This window comes from Camelus ferus, chromosome 8 (assembly GCF_009834535.1).
Source record: "Camelus ferus isolate YT-003-E chromosome 8, BCGSAC_Cfer_1.0, whole genome shotgun sequence".
In the NCBI taxonomy this organism is placed as follows: domain Eukaryota; kingdom Metazoa; phylum Chordata; class Mammalia; order Artiodactyla; family Camelidae; genus Camelus; species Camelus ferus.
In genome coordinates, this window is record NC_045703.1 from 4,620,428 (window position 1) to 4,641,764 (window position 21,337).

Consider the following 21,337-nt stretch of genomic DNA (forward strand, 5'->3'; position numbering starts at 1 on the left):
AGTCTGTTTGGAAACTGACAACACTGATTTCCTCCAAAGAGGGGAACTCGGTGAGAGAAAGAATTTCCATTTCATATTGTTTTGTACCTTCTGAATCTTGAGCCCTGTGAATGAGTTCTCTATTTAAAGAAGTTGTTAGAAGTTTGTTTGTTTGTTTGTTTTTTAAGTCATGTTTGGCTATGGAACTTTTTAACTTCCCATAAAATCAAAATCTGTTCTGGATCACTGTAGAGCATCTCTAAAATCTGGGATCTTGTCTCTCTAAGTTTCTTTAACTTTAGCTCCTATTTTCTCTCTCTCTTTTTTTATTGAAGTAGTTGATGTACAATACTTTATAAGTTTCTGGTGTGCTACATAGTGATTCACAATTTTTAAGGGTTATATTTCATTTATGATTATAAAATATTGGCTATATTCCCTGTGCTGTACAATACATCCTTGTAGCTTTATTTTATACATAGTAGTTTGTACCTCTTCATCCCCTTCTCCTCTCCGCCCCTCCCTTTCCCTCTCCCCAGTGGTAACCACTAGTTTGTTCTCTGTATCTGTGTAGCTCCTGTTTCCTAAACTTGAATTTCACTGAGGGATAGTGTAGAGAAAAGTTCAGGGGGATGGCAGCGCAAAGCTCATGGTGCAGGTTGGAGCTGTCTGTCAGACTCTGTCCCCACCACGGAACTCTGCCTGCTCTCCAGTCTCTTCCTTCCCCCAGTCCCTCCAGCCCTCACCCCACACCCCCCCCAACCCAGGGGAAGGGGCAACGCTGAGATATGATGCTAAGGAGGAGACTCCCTGCTGGTACGAGAGACTCCTCCTGGGAGTGCTCCACTCTAAGGAATGTGAAGATCCAGGCAAAGGAGACTTGCTCACATGGGTAAAAGAGGCCACACCGGAGCAGGGTTCACAAATGAAAGAGGAGAAGGAAAGAAGGAAAACCAAGGGAGAAAGAAAGTTCTGGATGCCCATTCAAGGTAAACTCAGGAGTGCCTGAAAAGTGACCTGCGGGCCACAGGGAAAACATTTTGCCCCATTCTCTGCACTCAGAGTACTTTCTCCTCACTGAGAGCTACACTGGCTCCCGGCGGGTCCCACTGCTGTTGTGGGGTGGACTGGCAGGATTATCCCTATGTTTTATTAACACTCTTGATTTTTTAAAATTAATGTTTACCATAGGGAATGGGAATTTATGCCTTTAATCTAATAGGTGAAATAGCAATCAGAAGCTTACAGGGACGACTTTTATTTATATGGGTTAATTATTTAACCATAGATTAGAATTGCAATGCTCGTTTCATTTCGAGTTCTCATTCTAACCAGAACTTTCCTTGCTATTTGCTGTGCAAGAGCCACCACTCCATTATGAGAAAGCATACGTTTCTTGATATATTTTTGTTTTGCTTAGTTTTGCTTTGCAGACTCCTTTAGAAATATGTTTTCCCCATGTTTATTGCCCGAGGAACCATCTGCCAAGATGTAAAGAGACTCACGATCCACATTGACAGAAGCTTGGTGTGTCAGCGGGAAATTAATAGTTGTTTTCTTTTGTTTTTATTGCAAATACAATTGATCGTACGAAACTATTTAATTATTTTTTGTTTACCTCCAAGTTTTTTCCACATTATTAACACGTTGGTTCTCGTTCCTCTTAATTACAAAAATAAATGAAATCTATAGTAATCATTTGTGTGGAACACTGCTTAATGTAGCGAGGCTGTATCAGGGCATTATTATTTGTCTCTCCCCTATGTCCGCACCATGAAAATACCTTTTAGTACATTTTTGTTTTTTGACCATATAATTCTATTTGTAAACTAGACCATAGGACACGTGAGAAGTATTAGAATCAGGAATAGATGTTATCAGTGAAACTCCAACACTTACAAAATATTGTCCAAACTGTCCTTTAGGACTCATTGGACATTGCCCTTTGCGAAAAGAAAGCAATTAGGTTTTGAGTATAAATTATCTAGTGAACAAAGCAAATGAACCATAGCAGAAAAAATTTTCCCCTATTTTTATGGTAGAAACTCTTAGCACACAAAGAATTTCTACCACCTCTCCACTTATTTTAAGGTTATTTCTTGGCTCAACTACTCCAGAAAAAGTTAACAAAGGCAGGACAACATAGTAATTGAAATCGTCTCTTCTCAGCCCTTAAAAATTGGCAGAGTAGTCATTTTTTCCAGTGGTTACTGAGGTAATGATATTACTTGGTAGAGCCTTATCTAAAGATACTGATTCTTAGCTTGACTGTGAATAGGACTTCAAAAATTATTCAATTTTTCAACTTCCCAAAAGTAAGGAAAGGTTCCTCCTAAAACTCTCAAGCAACTTCTGATTAAAGATAGTTATGTAAGAACACTTTCAGTCCTCTGTTTTCATGAAGCCTACTGTCAAGAAAAAGGAGATAAACTTTCTCTTCAATGAAACAAGAAGGTAGCTACAGCTACAAAACGAACTCTGCAAGCCTGCTGCGAAATACAGTCATGCTTGAAGTAAGGGTAGTAGGACACAAAGAGTCAACAGACCTCCAATGTCATTTAGGTTTCTCCAAGAGCCAGTGGCACAGAGAGATCCAGGCCATGACCTGGCAATGGACAGAGTGATGAAAGTGTGGTGAAGGTACTGCTGAAGGGGGATGGCTGGAGGCAAAGAGGGAGGAAAGTAGAGGGACCATCAGTCTCTGCTAGAGCTGTGACTTAAAAGACACGCGGATCATATGGTAAGTCTATTTTTAGTCTTTTGAGATATCTCCATACTGTTTTCTGTTAACAACTGCACCAAACTACATTCCCACCAGCAATGTAGGAGGGTTCCCTTTTCTCCACACCCTCTCCAACATTTATTGTTTGTGAACTTTTCATGATGGCCATTCTGACTGGTGTGAGGTGGTACCTCATTGTAGTTTTGATTTGCATTTCTCTGATAATTAGCGATATTGAGCATTTTTTTCATGTGCCTGTTGGCCATTTGATGTCTTCATTGGAGAATTGCTTGTTTAGGTCTTCTGCTCATTTTTGGATTGGGTTTTTTTTTTTCTTATTCAAGTTGTATGAGCTGTTTGTATATTCTGGAAATTAAGCTCTTGTCATTCTCACCTTTTGCAAATATTTTCTCCCATTCTCTAGATTGTCTTTTTGTTTGCTTATGGTTTCCTTTTCTGTGCAAAAGCTTATAAATTTAATTAGGTCTCATTTATTTATTTTTGCTTTTATTGCTATTGCCCATATATTATATATATAATAATAAAAAATATTGCTAGAATGCCCTAGGAGAACATTGCTAAGATTTATGTCAGATAATGTTTTGTCTATGTTTTCTTCTAAGAGGTTTATAGTGTGTTTGTCATTCTAAGTGAAGTAAGCCAGAAAGAGAAAAAAAAAATACCATATATCACTTATAAGTGGAATCTAAAAAAAAAACCAAAAAACCCACAAATGACCTTATTTACAAAACAGAAACAGACTCACAAACATTGAAAACAAACTTATGGTTACCAGGGGGAAAGGGATGGGAAGGGATAAATTGGGAGTTCGAGATTTGCAGATACTAACTACTATATATAAAATAGATAAATGACAAATTTATGCTATATAGCACAGGGAATTATATTCAATATCTTGTAGTAACCTAAAATGAATATGAAAATGAATATATATGTATATGTATAACTGAACTATTATGCTGTACACTAGAAATTGACACAACATTGTAAACTGACTATATTTCAATTAAAAAAAAAGAAATATGGACATTTTGAATGAAGGAAATCTAAAGGGCTATGTTCCTAGGTAAAAAGAAATAACAGGTTTAATGAGACAGTAATCCTAATAGTGTCTAACTTGAATCAAAGCCCCAAATTTCCTCTAGTTCATTCTTAAACTCCCCCACTGGTCTTCAATAAATGATTGTCTCCTAGTTTAATGACAGACAGTGTAATGGCCTTGGCCTTTTTAGAGTGCCTTCAGCAAAGGACAATCTTAAACAAAGACCGAAGAACATACATCATGAGAGGATTTACACAAGGCAGTAAGTGAAGAATTTAAAAATATGATTCTGTTTCTCACAGAATTTATAGTTGGCATAATCTCTCTTTCAAAAAAACCAAATAGATGACTAAAAGGCTTAAATGAGGTTATTAGGAGAAGCTGATAAATAAATATAAATACATATAATAAATAAAGGCAAAATGAACACTGAGCAATGATGCATATGATAAAAGAATAATATTCATCAGGAAAGTAGACTGTACATCTGAACATTCAAAGCTCCTTTCTGATTATGTTTGTAATAAAACCAGTCTGAGTGGAATAAGTAATTCCAGTGGATTGGTGGAATGTAATGGAGAATATGCTTCCACAAAATGCACAATTCCTCAAGCATTACATTTAAATCTAAGACATGTAAAGCTATACAAAAATATGTGAATTTTCCACAGTCAAAATACATTCTAAAATTTATAGGAAATTTTCCAGGAGTATTAACAAAAAAATCATCTGTACAGATTAATTGCATTATTAAACTCACATTGCAAACGTTTCATAAAGTATTTCTAGTTAGTATGTGTAATTTGTACATTTGTAAAAATATAGTTAATATGTGTCTTCTCATTACACTTTTAAATGAAATGGAAGGAAAATTGCTGTATATATTTTTATTTTACCAAAGCAGCATCAGTTAACTATAAACTTGAGATTGTCAAAATGGAATTCACATTTTACAAGATTAAACTTTAGCAAGACCTGCATACTGAATAATAAAATATGTCAAAAATTTTCTTGATATAGTCTGCTTTGAATACTAAATAAACTAACTTTAAATTATTGAAAGCAAAAATTCAGCATGACATTATTTTTATTGAATTAATGGAAAATAGTCATTGAGTTTTAGTATTAAAAATCACATTCAAGTTTATTTAGAAACTTGATCTTTAATTACAAAGAAAAGAGGTGGGTGAAAGAGGAGCATTTGTTTCTCTTTACAGCATATTACATATTTGTTAAACATTTTTCTCAGCAGTTTAAATGAAACAATTACAAGGGAAACATTTGTGGATACTTGGATTAAAATAAATCTTTAAAGGCAAATAAAATAAAATGTGGAAAGCTTCACAAAGAAAAAACGAGGAGGCGTTTCAGGAACTCAGAAGGGTCTGAGATTTTTACTTTACTTGGAAACTCAAAAGTCAGCCTGCCATAGTTTCAAGGCAGAAGACATGGAGACTCCTGGGTCAGAGACAAAGGAGTTTGTTACTCAAGGTAATAACAGTAGCCAGAGTGTCAGCTTTTTTTGAAGTAATCTTCTATCCCTTAATTCCTACAGGGGGACATGAAAAGGGCCGAATGACACCTGCACATGTAATGGATTGCATTACAGAAAAGGAACTCTGACTTTACTGAACATGAATTTTTTTAATGGAGGTGTTGGGAATTGAACCTAGAACCTTGTGTATGCTAAGCATGCACTCTACCCTCCTCCCCTTGAATCTTTAATAATAGGAAGTAGCATGTCTTCTGTTTACACATGCCCCTATCTTCCAGGACTGTAAGCAAAGTTGTTTGCTCTACAAATACCTGTGAAAAATAGTCTAGAAGAAAGGCCAGTCAGTGTCTTGTTCAAAGATGGGCAAAAAAGCAAGAAACCCATAGAGAAATGATCCCAGAAATTATCCACCTCTTGTTTCTGTCTCTTGACTTGTAAAATTTCCCATGAGTACACGACCCTGTCAGCCACTCTATTCTGACTGATGAAGTGGGACCAAATTTGTTTGATTTGTCATTTAGGGTTTGTCACAAGTGGGACCCCCATCTATCAAGGGGTGCAATTTGACAGTGCCTCCAATATGATTTCTTGGCTCGCTAGTAAGCCTTGGGGTTCCCAATTCAGTTCAGATAATTATGTCTAGGCTTTGCTTTTGAAGGAACCATGTGACGGTGTGCATGTCGCCAGCCAGGTTGTGTCGATCTATGCCATGGAATGACTGAGCAACAGTTATAGACACGGGTGATGGAGAAGATATTCAGGTGTTTTGCACAGGGGATGTAAACATTGAGGCTATCCTCTGCTGTTTGTGATACATTTCTCAGAAAGTCTGAGAGTCGTGGCAGTCAAATTTTGGTCAGGGCTAAAATTGGCAGGGAATGGCAGGCCCAATAGTTTATTTTCTTTCTTTTTTATTAATTTTTTTAATTGAAGTATAGTCAGTTTACAATATTGTATTAGTTTCTGGTGTACATCATAGTGGTTCAGTTATACATATAGTGTAATTAAAGGTGTTTGCAATAGTTAGAGAGAGCCATGCCCCAGGCATTTCCTGAAAGATGAAAATTATGAATGTTCTTTCCTCCCTTCATAGGTGCCAGGGTCACTGTTGCCCATCCAGTGCCACAAAATAAGGGTGTCCCATTTCCCATTCTAGTAGATATGACTTCACCTTTCTTGCAAGCACCCCCTTCTTGTATCTATTGACTGGGAGGGTCAGGTGCAAGAGGAACAAAGAGACTTTTCTAAAGCTCACAGAAACCATTATTTTCCTCACTTCAGCCTACATGAGCCACCGTAGGAGGGACTCAGCAAGAAGTGTACTCAGACAAGTGGTTTTATCCTTATGGTCAAGGACCACATCAGTTCAAACAGAGAATCCAGATGGCAGAACCAGAATTAAGCTTGAATCCTCTAAGCCCATTTTAAAGGAGTCTACCAAAATGCTGGCCTAAGCTTGCCGGGTTCTGGTGAGAGCTCCCCTCCTGGCCTGTAGCTGGCTTATTTCATGCTGTGCATTAACATGGCCTTTCCCCAGTGTCTGCTTTTGGGGGGGGGGGTGTCTTTCTTCTTTTCTAAAGCCACCAATTCTAATAGATTAGGGCCTTACCCTTGTGACCTCATTTATCCTTTGTTAGATCCTAAAAGCTCTATCTCCAAACACAGTCACATTGGGGACTTCAACATATGAATTTTTGGGGGGGAGGGCACCAGTTAGGCCATACCTGGGACTATATTTTTACTAGTCAGAATAATCTTAGTTGTGCTGTGTTAACAAATATGTCCTGAAACCTCAGTGAACTAGCACAAACTTTGTTTCTCTATCAGACAACACAGAGATCTGAGTTACTTCAATCCTGTGATTCATACATCTCAGACATGACTTTCAGGGACATCTCAGCAAGGAAAAGAGTGTGGAATTGGAAAACCAAATACTAAATACTTTCTTTACAACTATAAGATTATAAAACTGGAGGGGAACATGTAGATAATCTAATCCAATCCTCTTATTTTATAGGTGAGTAAAATGAGCATAAATAGAATAGATGAGCCACTTAAGATGGACTGGGGCTAGAAGTTAAATCTAGGTATCCTGACTTGATATGAGTTAACCAGTGATATGGTTTCCCAGTGAATTTTCCAAATATTTCTTATATCAAAGGCTGTAAATCAGTCTCATCTGGTTGAAATATTAAGTCATGGAAATGAGAAAAACAATGTAAATATACTTTTAGTCTAACCCTAGCCTAAAAATATTACAGGAAAATTTACAGTAAAGGAATTTAATTACTTTACAAATATATTTATCCTTGACATAGTCTTGGTGATGATTTTTTTTTTTTGAGTCTGACACCAAAAGCAGAAACAACAAAAGCAAAAATAAACAAGTAGGACTACATCAAACTAAAAGGTTTTTGCATAGCAAAGGAAACCATCAACAAAATGAAAAAGTAACCTACTGAATGAAAGAAAATAGTTGCAAATCATGGGTTAATATCCAAAATATATAAAGAACTCATACAACCTAATAGCAATAAATAAATAAATAAATAAATAAATAAATAAATAAATAAATAAATAAATAAATATCTAACTAAAAATGGGCAGAAGACCTGAAGAGGTAATTTTCCAAAGAAGACATACAGATGGCCAGGAGGTACATGAAAAGATGCTCAACATCATTAATCATCAGGGAAATGCAAATCAAAATCACAATAAGTTGTCACCTCATATTTGTCAGAAAGGCTATTATCAATAAGGCAAGAAATAACAAGTGCTGGTGAGAATGTGGAGAAAAGGGAACCTTTGTGCACTGATGATGGGAATGTAAATTGGTGCAGCCATTATGAAAGACAGTATGGAGTTCCTCAAAAAGTTAAAAATAGAACTACTATATGACCCAGCAATTTCTTTTTTGGGTATTTATCTGAAGAAAATGAACACACTAACTCGAAAAGATACATGCACTCCCATGTTCATTGCAGCATTATTTACTGTACAAGATATGGAAACAACCTAAGTGTCCATCAGCAGATGAATACAGAAATTGCAGAATATATATTGCAAAAATATTATTCAGCCACAAAAAGAATGATATCTTGCCATCTGAGACAACATGGATGGACCTCAAGGGCATTTCACTAAGTAAAATAAAGAAAGAGAAACACTGTATAATCTCTTATATGTGGAGTCTGAAGAAAAACAAAGCTCATGGATACAGAGAACAGATTGGTGGTTGCCCTAGAAGTAGTGGGACGGGGATGGAAGAAATGGGTGAACTGTTTTGTTTTTTTTTTTTAATTTAAATAAGTTGAATAACATTTAAAAAAACTATTTCTCCTAAAATTTTCATAAATTTAATAATTTATTTGGATCATACAAACAAAAACTTGCTGCATCGGTATGTTATTCTGTTTGGAAAAAAATTTGTGGGTCTTTTCTTTTTTCAATAGTCTGTTTTCTAATTCCTAGTTCCAGAATATATTTGACTACAGTTTGCTTTCTATCCTCTGTGTCTACAATATGCTCTGTAAGCAGAAACCTGACGCTGATAGAGCTTTCTGAAAACTTATAATGTACCATAATGGGAAAAATTCATTTCTAAGAAAAATCCTTCTAATAAAGGGAACTCAAGGTAATTCAATTACTTAGAATAAATGTTCATTATTCTAGTATGTATGGCATATTGAGTTCTTTTTACATAAAAAAGGAAATGAAAGTCAAACCCACCAGAGTCGCCTCTTGATTCTATATCTATTCAGCCATTTCTAATTGTCTTCCCCTGTGTGCCATTTTAATCACTAAAGAAATAATTCTAAGACTGAGGTATTATACATAAATATAAAACCCTATTTCAAAGACTTTTTGTTAGTATAATATAAAATTTATTTTACAATATTGCTGTCTTTGAGGTAGCAAGAAAGGAAACACTTGCCTTTTTGAATCACAGATATTTTGAATATTTTATAAACTGAGCATGGATTATCATTATACAGAGAAGTGAGTCATTTCTTCAGCATGACCTTGGAGCAAGAATATTACATGGGTCTAAGTTCAATTTAACACCAGTGTTTCCAGTGTTTTTAGCTCTGTGGCTGTGTTAGTCTCCTAGGGCTGCCATAACAAAATAACATAGACTAGGTGGATTGAACAGCAGAAATTTGTTTCTCAAAGTTCTACAGACTAGAAGTTCAAGATCAAATTTGGGCGTAGGATTGGTTTCTCCTTAGGCCTCTCTTCTTGTCTTGCTGGTGGCCATCTTCTTGCTGTCTTCATATGGCCTTTTACAGAATAAAGATTTACATCTCTGCTGCCTTCTTCTCATAAGGACACTGGTCCCATTGGATTACAGTCCTACCCCATGACCTCATTAAATGCCTCTTTTTTTTTTAATTGAAATATAGTCAATTTATAATGTTATATAAATTTATGGAATATAGCATAGTGATTCAGCTCTCATATTCTTTTTCTATGTTGATTGTCTCCTTAAAGGCTCTATTTCCAAATATAGTCATATTGGGAATCAGGGCTTCCGTATGTGTTTTGAGGTGACACAGTTCAATTTATAACAATGACCCTAGGCGAATAATTTACCTGTGAGCCTCTTGTAAAATGGAGATATTAATAATTACTTTGCAGAGCTATTCTGATTATTAAGTGACATATTATGCATCAACTTACGAATACAATACCTATGCTTAATAAATACTATGAATATGATGACTGCTATTCTAATTGTAAGTTTGCCACACCCACCCCTGACTTTCCATCACCCATTGGTTGTTGTATAGGTATCAAAGAAGCAAAAGACAACAAAGATACGGTTTTTGTCTTATAAAAAATATATAACTAATGACATTTGATTTAAGATGTAGTATATTTATGATAAAAGAGAGACAAAATATAAGTGTACAAGTGAGAGTTATACTAATTGGAGAATTAACAGGTCATGAGGCTGTAGCATTTGAACTAAAAATTAGAGGATGGATGGTATTTTGATATACTGAGATGTGGGAAAGCGGGTATATATTGGGAGAATGGAAGTGTACTCTAGAAATAGCTTTATCAAAGAAACAAATGTAAATAAAAGCAGTATATACTGGGAGTAGGGCAGCTCCAGGTATTGTGGGCATGAAACTTACATATTTTTTGATAATCTTTAAGAAGAGGAACACACAATTTGAGAATAAAAATTAGATGCAAAAGTGAATATTTATTAAAAATAAAAAGTAAAATCCAAGTTACTGGAAGCTTGTAGATTTATGACTTTCTTCTAGGAGGTCTCTTTAGGCAGTTTATCAGAACTGCTTACACAGAAATGCCTCCTGATTGCAATTCTGACTTCCAGGTCCTCACTGAAACTCTACACAACTCCCAGCAACTTCTAGCAGTCAAGACGCCAGTGCAAGTGAGGGGCCCTGGCACAGCAAGTTCATCAAGATCAAGGTAAATCTAAGTGTGACTAGGAATGGTAAGGCTATGTGTGTAGAGGAACAGGAGGAAGGGCAGGAGGGGTGGGGAGGATGGGGTTATGTAAGATAAAGTTGAAATGGGGAAAAATGAGGGTAATCATGGGATGCCTTAAAAGCTTTCTAAGGTCTTTTGGCTTTATTCATTGAAAGAGCCTACAAGGAAGTTGGAGAAGTAATTCTTACACTTCAGAACTTATTTTCTTATAATAGAAAGCTCACAAAATGATCTGCAGATACATCATTTTTCCTAGAGTTAGAGTGGAATATGTATTCATACAGGAATTGATTTGACCTCTCCTCCAATCTAATGTGTGCTATATATAGTAAGATGACTTATGAGAGGATTGCAAAGTCTACCTCCTGTGCTCATAAAAATATATTTTTCATTTTCATGCCCTTAAAAATCCAAAGGTACTCAGCCAAAAGAAATTTGATAGAATTTTCATTATTTCCTTATTTTCTTTAAAAGTGATTTTATTTTCACTACATATTTAGAAAAACAATGGGAGAGGCAAGGGAATTTCATGGCATGCTACTTTGATGGAGACAGTTGTTTTCATTATTAAGCTCCCATACACAAAGGCAGGAAAACAGTAAAGGAAGGTGACACAGTAGCAGGAAGAATTTTCTTAATTAGGAATAAGAGTGCAATTGCATATTTGGGGAAAGTGAAAAATTAAAGCTAAAGCTAAGCAAGCTTAATGTTGTCTCTTTCCTCTCCTGTTGGAGTCCCCATTTGCCCTATAGGTCGCAGAGGTTTTAAGCCCCTGCGGGAAGACACTGAAAATGCTTATGTGTATCTGCCAAGTAAGGATTAGACATGAGGGTTCTGTGTTCACATTCTCCATAAATCTAGGACTCTTCTATTTAAGAGGGGTGAGTGTTTTGACAAGTAAAGTGAGACGGTTTCCTGTTTCCACAGTCGGCATCTGTTTTGTGCCTTCCTCTTGGGTAGCAAATATGCATCAGTTTCCCCCTCTCCCTTGGCTGCCCCCGGGCATCACAGCTTGTTCTCTTGCCCCCAGAGGTCTCTGCTCCTTCCGTGTGGGGCCTTCCTAGAACCCGGTGCTGTTTGCTTTTATTCCTGGAGTGTTATCTTCATACTTCCTGAGTCTGAGTGACAGAGAGAATCTGTCAAAATGTGGACTCTCTGGGCCCTGAGTCCAGAGTGGGTCTCGGAATCTACTTCTCACAAGCTCCTCAGAGGGTGCTTAGGAGCCTCAAGCTTGAAAGGCTCTGCTCATGACTAAAATGCAAAGCTGAAAATCAGAAGACTCAAATTCTGCCTCACCAATATTCAGCAAAGGTGTACATCACTTTGAGTTTGTATGCCTCATTTTCCTTGCTAGAGACAGGCTTATAAAATGATCCCTCTGAATTTTCTAACACTAATACTCTAGATGCTCAGTTAGGCTATGGAACACTCTCCTTTATCCCTTCCCCATTTCCCTTTCTATCCCACTCCCTAATCCAGTGGTTCTCAGTGTGTATCCTGGGACCAGCAACATCAGCATTATTTGAGGACTTATTAGAAATGCACATTTTTAGGTGGAGGGGGAGGTATAGCTCTGTGGTAGAGTGCATTCCTAGCATGTACAAGGCCCTGGGTTCAATCCCCAGTACCTCCGTTAAAATAAATAAATAAAAACCTAATCCCCCCCCCAAAATAAAAAATAAATAAAAATGTGAAATTGTAAACAAACAAACAAAAAACTCCAAAAAAAGAATTAATTAAAAAAAGAAAGAAAGAAATGCAAAGTTTTAGGCCCCACTGGAATCTGGCTGGACCAGGAACTCTGGGAGTGTGGCTCATCCTCCTGATGACCTGGATGCACGCTAAAGTTGAAGAACCACTGATCTAGTCAATTCCTTTCTTTCCTTCCCAGTGCCTACTAATAGGGAAAAGATGGAATCTTAAAATAATTCACATTGAGTGTTAAAGATATTTGTATTTCAGTAGAAAGTCCTGATAGAAGAGTAAATGTTAAACCCACAGAAATAAAGTACTAATAGAAGAATTTGTGTTATTATAGCTCTTGGAAGGAAATTTGATGAGAGGTTGGTTGAGGGTCCCATCAAGCAATTATACACTTTATACTTAGTCTACACCTGAGGGTATCCTGTTTCCAAAGCCTACTCCTGTGTCGATCCATCAGAACATACCCAGCCTGTATCACCTCCCTTGTCCTGATCTCTGTAGGGAAACAACTAATGTATAAACTAATCCACGATGATGTGCAATTATCTTACTGGTCCCAAATAGCTTATGATTTCACAGGGGATTTCTGGAGGTATCTTAAATCCCATGTGTTGGAAAAATCTAGATAACATGGTAGATTGATGAGATAGAACAATTCCATGAAGTTTGCTCTGCATCCTCATGTCTCTGATCTTTTTTTTTTTCCCTTCAAGACAGAGTTTAGATTTGTGTCTGGGCTATTTACCCTATTAAAAAAAAAAGAGTGAAAGGAAATGTGATTGTTGTATTACCTTATTTGGAGGACAGTTGAGATGTTCTAAATTTACTCTGATATTTATAGTAATGCATATTTCTGCTCGGTATGAGGAAAACTTTTCTAAGAACCAAAGCTGTTCATCCTCAAAACTCAAGCAGCATAGAATAGGTATTGAGTGCATATTCTTTGAAAGCAAAGAGAACTGAGTTCATACCTTGTGACACTTATTAGTTCTTTGACCTTGAGCAAGTTAGTAAGTGTTCTAAACCTCAGTTGTCTAAAAAATGATAATAATGTCTTCTTCACAGGGTTATTATGAAGATGAAGAGGGGTAATTGTGAAGTGCTTAGCACAGTGACCAGCACAGTGAACACTTAATAGATGGCAGCTATTATTTTCACAGTTTCAAGTAGAAGCTGAATCACTACCTTGCAGAAATGCTGTAAAGGATGGGACGAAAGAGCTGCTATGTCTGTTTAAAATCTCTGAATCTTAGACCCTAGAAAGCCATACATTCTATAACTCCTTCATTTGGATGAAAATCATATTTGGGAAATAATTAAATAAGAAAAAACTAAATCTTCCTCAAAGAAAATTTAAGATGCATTTGGCTGGCTTATTTTTTTTTTCCCCAGGGATCTGTCAAACAATCCTAAATTCTCCTCAGTGATTTTTTTTCCCACTGTGAGATATTTCCATATGTAAAGCACACTTGCTTTGATAATTTTTCCATCTCTCATAGCACAATTCTGATATGGTTGGGAAGCTTGTGGAACCCAGTCTGGGTTGGCCTCAAGTGCTACTTGGTTCCTGGAGGAGAGTGACCTTTTTCTTTTTCTAGTCTGTTTCAATATAGTTTTTGGGAATATCACTTTCTGCTTTTCCTGGGCTAGGTGATGGATAAAAGTTTTTTCACTCTGACAAGTTATTTCCTGCCATTATTCAAAGTATTTGACATTGGAGGGTTGTACTTTGTACATTCATTGATTGAGTTTGAAAAATATCCGGGAAGAATCAGCAATGTTCTAAAAACCTTTAAAGAAGAAATTCTCTCTACTGTCCTTGGGAAATGTGATTTTAAATGAACAATGAACAAAGTATTTTCAAAAGGTGGGGAAAACACTTTCCTTTTTACCCCATAAACAAAGGCTTTATTTTCCACAGGAAAACAAATCTGAGACTTTAATCAAATTTTAAACTATTTTTTATTTTCAACTATGTTTACCTTTGTTTATAAATTTCATATCTTGCTATCCACTCTGTGGACTTTTTGGCAAAACTGGTTGTAGAATAAAAGTAGAAATGCAACTTAAAAAAAAGAACGAACCCTTTATATTTATGACTTGTGACAATCCTTCTTGACTTCATTCCCGGCCAAATAGATGCACTATTAATAATGTATTTATTCCTCTATTGACTGCATTTGCTTTCACACTCGATAAGGGCCCTTTGGGGACCTAGGATGCCAATAGAGTGGGTTCCAGCCAGAGATTTATGGAGTCAGCGATCCTGGGTCCACAGCAGCATTCTAACAAATGACTCAAGACAGAGGCTCATGGACATTCAGTCAATGTCAGTGACTCTAGAGGCAACAGATTTATGAGAATCAATGATCTTGACTGGGGCCTCTGACTTGGACTCCGCATAGCTTTATCATTAACCAACTCTGGTAAGAAAAAGAAGAGCTACTGCTTTATGTAATTATGTATCAGTATTATTAAGTCCTTACTTCACTTTACATAAAATTCCAAGGGGACTGTGGAGTCAGGGGAAAAAAATAACTTAAAACCAGAAATCCTGGGCAGAAATCCTCTTCTTCCAATTATTATCTGTATGGTTGTAGACAATCTTCTAAGAGTATTAGTTATAACTTATACTGGTCCTACTTTATAGCAGTAATGGTTCTAAAAGTTTTATATACAATATTTTAGAGAAACTGGTACTTCCATTGTCCTAGTCTTACAGAAAAGGGAACCAGAGCACGTAGAAGCTAAGTAACTTGTTCAAAGTCACACAGCTTGTATGTGCTGGGGGGGCCAGCGTGGGGGCCAGCCAAGATTCAAACCAGGGAAATCTAGCTTCAGGGTCCATACTCTTAACAATTACACTTACTGCCTTAAGTTCTCACATTTACCAGTTACACAAAGAAAATGATAATATTTTTGATACCAACAGATTAACACTGTTGTTGGTGCTGAACATAATGACATGATAAGTGTTAGTATCATTAAATATTAAACATAAAATAACAAAATTATGTAAGAGACAGGGAATAAACTACTATTTACTATTGTTATTTCAGTACCAGATGTTCCAATTTAGTTGTTCCAGCATCTCTGTGCATTAAGATTTATAGCATCCATCCTTTTTCACAGGTGAAGGAAATAAAATTCTGAGAGGTAAAATGATTTGCCAAATTCCCCATAGTTAGGGAGTGGTAGAGCTGAGATTCAACTCCAAAGTCCAATGTATCTGATTCTATCATATTGACCTTAATGATCATAAATTTCTACTCATTAGAAGTCAACACTTTTAATCATTAAATGTACATATGTTTTTTTTTAAAAAGTAAACTCTTAAAGTATATTGATATAGATTGGTAGGGGATATTAAAACATCATTTTTCCCCTCTGTAAATACTGAAATTTCTTCAGAAATAGTAGAGTAATTGCCTATTTTAGGCATTATAAAATATATACTTTAATTCAACAGAAAGCTCAAATTGATTTTTTGGCAATCAGTGAAAATAATATGATATATATATGAAATGTCCTCTCCATAAAGCAGGCAATTGGCTTCTGCAATTGTAAATATTGGTTGGATAACAAAACTTTTATTGGCTACATTAAGTCATCTTGAAAGTTTTACATTATCGATGCCCCTTGGACAAAAGAGCACTCTCTTGGTAATTGTAAATATGTGTGGAGGTAGAAACTCTCTTATAGGCAGAGAGGAGAAAAATCCAGATCTGCTACAGAATCCAAATCCTATTTATTGACTAAAAGCAAATGAAGCCTGGTTCTTTGTGGGACTCTAGCTTCAAACCACGTTGAAAGAGTTTGAGGTAATGGATATTTGATGTGCATACATACTGCAGTCATTATATTTTTATAAGATCAGTTGGAGTCATGTGGGTAGTTTAACACAGTTAAGTTCCTTTACTCTGTCAAATAACTACTTGGCTTAAAAATCCTCAAATCAAGCCTTAAATCAAAGGACCATTTAAAAACTACAGATGTCCAGGGGCAAAAGCCCTGAGAATCTGCTTTACCTATTTTATTTCACCAGATTAATTCTAACAAACTGGGACTTGGACTGAATTAGAGATTACAGGATAAGACCAACTAGGGTAGACAAAACCAGTATTTCAGCTGTGTAATTTGTAAAGCTGCGGCAGCTGTCAGCATCGAATCCAGGAACATCAGGGCAGAACATATTAAGGTCAGTTTAAATTGACATTAGAACCAAGACCTAAAAATAACCCAGGATTTGTCATTCATCCCCATAGGTTCCTGAGAGAAAGGTATGCCCAGAAAAAGAAAAATTACCATTTTACAGTGAGTAGACTTCCACCTTGGATCCTGTGACTCTCTGATGGGCTAAACTGAGACAATGAAGATTATCCCTAAACCAGGAAAGTCCAAATGGGCTGAAACCAAAGCAGGCTGAAAGATCTGTTCAGCTCACACCCTCCCCCAATCCCGAGCCCAGTTTCAAACTCTAATTCTAAATAAGGCCGAATCGTATGTACCCACTTACAAAGCATGAAGAAGTAAGTTTGCTCTAATGCCTATGGTGGAGCTGGCCTAGGTTCTCTGGCTTAGACTTCTTTCAAGTGTCTTCTGAAAGGTCTCCCTTAGGTATGTGGGAGAAGAGAGCATTTAAAGAATGACATAAAGGAAAAACCAAGCTCGCAGATACAGAGAACAGATCGGTTGTTTCCAGGGTTGGGCAAAATGGGTGATGGGGTTCAAAAAGCACAGATTTCCAGTTATAAAATAAATCATTGGTCATGGGGATGTAATGCAAAGCATGGCAGCTATAGTTAACAATGCTGTATTGCAAACTAGAAAATTCCTGATAGCAAATCTTAAAAGTTCTTTTTTTTTTTTAAAAAGTTCTTATCACAAGAAAAAACAGTTCTGTAAGTGTATATGTTGATGGATATTAACTAGAGTTATTATGATCATTTTGCAACATAAACAGATTATTATATTGCATATCTGAAGCTAATACATGTCAAGTTATACTTCAATAAAAATAAAACGCCACCCTGACCTTCAACACTTCTGAAATATGATCCCTTTGAAGATAGATGCCCATTATAATATCATAAACCTGCAAAGCTTAGATTAAAACCCTCTTTCCAGAGGATGAAGCTGGGGCTGTGTGGCAAAAACAGGGAGCAGAGAGGAGCCTTGAATTTCCCCTTAATAATACCATATCTCTAATTTTTCCATGAATCTTTTACTAACCCTGGAGAATTAAAACCAAAGCCCATAAACACCCAAGTGTGTGAGGGTCCCCTTTGGAGGACGTGATCACAGATTATCAGAGAAGCCCCGACAGCTTCTCCAATCCTTGCCACTGATGGTTCTTTCTTAGGCTAATGAATTTGGGATTTCATACTCTTTGATTTTACTGCTAAGAGTTTTTAAAAATAGTTCAGGAAAGAATACTGTTTTTCAAAGTTTGCCTTAAGTGTAAAATAAAAAAGCCACCTAAATTTCACTTCGAAATTTTCAGTTATCCAATTAGGTTGCAAAACAAGATTTTCCAGGATGTTTCAGTTAACATCATAGCTTGAAAATGTCATTATGCCAAATATAGCAGCAGTGTTCTCTAACAGGTATCAGTGACAGCCTTCTGCCCATAGTTTCTTGTTCCCACAGAATAGTTTAAGTTTTCAATTTGAAATTTCTCCCTTAATTTTTCCCCAGAAAAATTTAACTCAGAAAAGAGCCCTTCCTCCCTGATTTCGTATTCTACCTAGCACCAGCCAGATGGGTTTAATCTACAGCAGCAGCCTGGCTCATCTGTCACCCAAACAGGTGGAGCTCCTTATGCACTTCCAGAGCTGTGCTGCACCACCAAAATGTTTATGCCTCCCACATTTGCAAAGATCCATATGGTTAATAAAGCCAATAAGATATCCAAATTCCAATGCTACATCAATACAATTTAGAAATCACAAGCATTGCCAAGCCATTATAGCAGTTTAAACTCAAGGCACTGACTTCAGTCTGCAATATTATTTTTTCCATTAAAAGTAATGTTCTCAGAACCCTAAAATATAGATCTGTATTGATTTGCTAGCCACAACCCATAGCAAAGAACTAGCTTGTGGGTAAAAGGAAGTAAAAAGGAAAGGCAAGCAAAATTGTCGAGAAGAAAGATAGGTTTCTTGGTTTTGTTTTCTGGTTTGTATTAATAGATGCCAGTGGTCAGCAATCCACAATTTGTAACCTTAAATTTCAATCACTTGTGACAATATGCTTACCATTTTCTGGAGGAAACAACCTCCATCCATAAAATGACTTTCTGTGTCAGAGATTGGAACCTCAAATACACCTGGTTTTGGCATATTGAGAAATTTGCAAAGCAGACCCCTAGACTTTTCTCTCAGTTCCCTTAGTGCCCAATCCTGTGGTATATTAATCTATTCAACCAACCCCTCGGTTTCTGTTTCTCCCCATGTTCTGAGTGGGATTCTCTCTATGAAGATACCGACCCAGTGTCAGACTGTCTCAGATCTACACTGTGTGACTTGAAGCAAATTGTGAAAATTCTCTCAGTGTCAGTTCCCTCATCTATTAAAGGGCATAATAATACACCCTACCTCATATGGTGGTGGTTGGGATTAAATGAGATAATGTTAGTAACACACTTAGCACGATACCTGGCACACCTTGGACGTGGGACGTGTTTTCAGTAGGCAGCAGTCCAAACAAATGCCCTGACCTGGAAGGTCTCCTGCTGTTCTTCCTTGTGTTTCTTCATCCTCAGCAAGATGTGATGGGGGCCTGGGGTTGGGGAGACAGCACAGATGACAGACCCAGAAGAGGGATGGGGTGAATTATGAAGACACCAGGGGTGTAGCACCACAAAGGAGATCCACAGGAGCTGTGACGTAGGTTTACACATCACTCAGACGTCTACTCCTAGTGAACATTCACAGAATTCACACAACATCCTAGCGTCTGGTATTTCACTACACGCTGTCCTGGAAATGCTTGCACTTCTATATGTTTTACTTACCCTAATAAGTTTGGGAGCTATTTGAAATCAGGATTCTAGCATCTTAACTTCTTTTATACTGTCAGTACTTAATATAGTACAAGACATAGTTCACTTTCTTATTGGTTAACTAATGGAGAAAACACCTGATTTGAGAACATCTGAGATTTGATTGTGTTGTGTCTGTCAAAACAATGAAGATATATGTGAAATCTTGTGAGAAGAAGGCAGACAAGGGAAGATATGATGGAAGAAATGAAATCAATGAAAAACATAATATAATTATGGACTTTGAATAATTCTAACATTATAACACTCTTCTCACACTTTTAACTTAGTTTGGGGTTTTTCTTTAGATACTATTATAATGTCATAATTTTATCTAAAGTAAAACTTCGAGAAATGGTTGTACATAGGGTATTTATGAACATGCTGAATAAAAAAGATAAACAAGTGCAGTTTCAAAGTCTTGAGCACAGGCAAGAGAAACAGAAATCCATGGTTAAGCAAAGTTTATGGAATCTGTGTTTATTATATTATATTGTTCTTACAGAACAAAGTATTTTCTGGTAAGTCAAGTGTGTTACAATGCTTAACAAATCAATGATTTTTTTTGCTGGTAACTTAGAGAGTTTATGAATGATACTTCTTCTATGATGATATTGTCTCTCATTAATCACAATGAAGGGAAAAATGGTTTTTTTATAGTATAACTGGAGCCCAAAACTTCAGTTTTGTTCCAGGTATTCAGTTCCTTTACTAAAGACTCTCTAATCACTTTTAGTGACTTCTCATCCCTGAGGAGAGTGGTTAGTGTGTCACACTATTTCCACATCTTCTTAGGCAAAGAGAACACAGTTCAGCTCCTATGCTAGTGGTTCACTGGTTTGGGGGAAAAATCAATTTGTGTTGGGTGAACTCTGCACATCTACCCAGCCCTGGAGAGATGAATGAATCAGATTTGATCTTCTTTCAGTAAGCAGTGGAGGAGATGGAGAGGGAATAAGACTTACAAAAGTCCAACTGATCTAATATCTGTACTTGCATATTTTAATATTATGCATAAATATTTATTAATGAGAGCAAGAAGATAATTACAAAAAAATTTTAGAAATAAACACTCCACTTAAAACCTTGTTGACTGTAAATATAATTTAATATGGAGTCTTGGTGTTTAAATGCATTTTTTCTTCCACTGATAATTAATATCTACTTTATTAAAATGTAGCTTTTACTTATAGTTAATAAGATGTAATTATTTCTTTAATTAATATAAAACATTTCTATTAATCATTATCATAAAATATTAGAACAATTATAATGATATCTAAACTTTACAAAGCACTTTTTTATCTGCCAACCATTAGGCAAAGTGCTTTACAGTATTTTTTTGTTCATTCATGTATAAAATACATAATATAAAATATAAAATATTATTGAATACAGTGATAAAAATGGCTATGAAAATATTGAGCACAGAGTGGGCAAAGAGGTCTTTGAAGAACTAAAGATTTGGCAAAGATACAACAGGAGAGGAAATGATTTTTTTGGTTATCCCAGAAGAAAGCCAATGGCAGCATCCAGTAATGTTAAAAACATGCCCTTCCCTGCCAAGGGCCTGGAGAAATTTGATATTGTGCGTGTGGCTCCATTGGAGAGTGACCACTAGCTTCCAGGAAGGTGAGGGTTGGGGTGGGCTGCTTCATTCACAGCTCAAATGATGAAAACACGAGTAAGAGCTATCAAAGAGGAGAAATAGCTGTTGGACCAGAGGTAGAGCTAAGATGGTTTTTCCCTCTCTCTAGACTCTGCACACATATAGACATTGGGTAAAGCTGAGAGTTGATAAAAGTCAAATGCCCACCAAGTCTCTCCTGCCAGTCCAGAAAAAAGAACAAATGTCAGTGATGGCAG

General features: G+C 36.4%; 1 long non-coding RNA gene across 1 annotated transcript in view; it reads left to right on the forward strand.

Annotated features, from left to right (window-relative positions):
* The window catches only part of LOC106729933, a 102,695-nt gene that overhangs the window by 36,213 nt on the left and 45,145 nt on the right, over window positions 1-21,337 (forward strand). Inside the window, exon 2 of the long non-coding RNA XR_001366357.2 lies at window positions 10,607-10,704. This is a non-coding gene — a long non-coding RNA (uncharacterized LOC106729933). The remainder of the gene's footprint in view (window positions 1-10,606; window positions 10,705-21,337) is intronic.